This window comes from Teleopsis dalmanni, chromosome X (assembly GCF_002237135.1).
Source record: "Teleopsis dalmanni isolate 2A chromosome X, ASM223713v2, whole genome shotgun sequence".
Classification (NCBI taxonomy): Eukaryota; Metazoa; Arthropoda; class Insecta; order Diptera; family Diopsidae; genus Teleopsis; species Teleopsis dalmanni.
Window position 1 is genome coordinate 96,100,418 of NC_051848.1, and position 1,802 is coordinate 96,102,219.

Here is a 1,802-nt window from a genome sequence, read left to right on the forward strand (position 1 = left end):
GCCATTTTGTTGATTAATAGGATGTAGTTTTGTCCCTCGCCTTCTTTAGCTGGCTTGAGGACCTTTAACACCTTCCAATCGCTTGTTGGCACATCCGGATTCTGTCGTTGTAAGAGACGAAGAGCATCCTCTGGCTTCACCACTCGAGGTATAAGAACCTTCGCTTTGGGCAAAGACGGGATATCTTTCCTGTCCACTACCTTCAAAGATGCCCCTTCCCATAGGCCTTGGAGCGTTTTAACTGCCTCCCTTAACCAGTTCAGGGTAGAGTCGTCTTTACACTTCAGTAATTTCACTCCGTTGAACCAGCCGGTCCCGTCAAATGATGGCATTGGAGCTTCTGGTTCCGCGCTCATTTTGGCGAACATAGCATCTAATAGCTTCATTTCCACTATTTTCCACCTAGTTTCTACCATTTGACCCTGTGGATCACTGCGGTCGATAAGTGCCACAATCAAGCGTCGCTTGGCCACTATCTCCGCCATTGTTAGTTTAGATGTAGACGCTTCCTGTTCTTTTGGATCATTGGCTTTCGTCTTTTTTGTTGTTGTCGCTGCTTTAGATGTGGACGCTTCCGGCCTTTTAATAGTATCGGCTTTCGTCCTTTTCGTAGCAGTTTTATGTTGAGGGGCAGCCTCATCTTTACGCTTTTGTCTCTTTCCAGAAGGACCTTCGCTTTCCGTTGAGCGCTGCCTTTTACATGCCATATCTTCCTCGATTCGATTTGCAAATTTGGAATCCGAGGGTTCACACCATCTTTTACCTGCGAAAAAGACTCGACCTTTCTCTATCTCCTCTTTTGCCCAGACTAGCCTGTCTTTCTCCTCCTTCGACAGATCATTCCGGTCTCCGAGGCGAACACAGAGTTTTATCGCAGCCTTATATCTGGATTTGGCTTTCAACCCCTCCTTATTTGGTTCAGCCCTAGGCCTACGAATGGCCTTAGCAGCTTCCCCCGGAGAACGAAGAAGAGCTTCCTCCTCAATTGTGTTGACACTAGCAACGCTCTCGTGATCCGAGTCTACAGGGACTATGGCATCACTGCGTTGCATTGTATTTTTATTTCTTGAAATTGCGCCTTTGTGACCCAAGTCTACGGGAACTTTGGCATCACTGCGCTGTTGTTTGGCAGTAGTAGTACAACTACTGGAACCTGCTCCGATCCCAGCAGAGGTGCAGCCACTGGCGACGCGGCTTATAAAATCACCGCGCCCGCCGGTGGTAGCAACTGCGCCTCCCACCGACGTTTGGGCTGATATCTTATCCCGATTTTCTTCATTCTTTAACTCCATTTGATTTTTTATGGAAAAACCTACCATTTTGCATTTTTTGTCTACTGCCAGACACCTCAAAGTTATGACTTGGGAAGGGGCTCACCTGCACTGACCCTGTTGATACCACGACCACTACACATGAGACTCTTCCTTCATCATAGCTAGACACATCACAGTCCTTGACAAGCCGCATCATGTTCCTCAGCTATAACATCCGAGAGCTTCATGAATCGAATTGCCAAAAAATGGATGATGCCCATTGCCCGGTTAGCACCCACGGGGAGGGTTTACAACGAGGATTTTCGCCGACCTCTAATTCCGATGAATTTTCGCCGATGCCTCTAATTCAAATGAAAATAAAATGCAGTTGCTACCGAAACTGATATGGAAAGATAAATATAAAGATCTGTACCAAGAAAAGCTTGAAGAATCCCTTAATGCATGCGAAGGTAGTACATTTGCGTCGAAGGAAGGAGATGACATTCTTCAATATTGTGTAAAACAAGCAGCAAAATCGTTTCAGGGTAA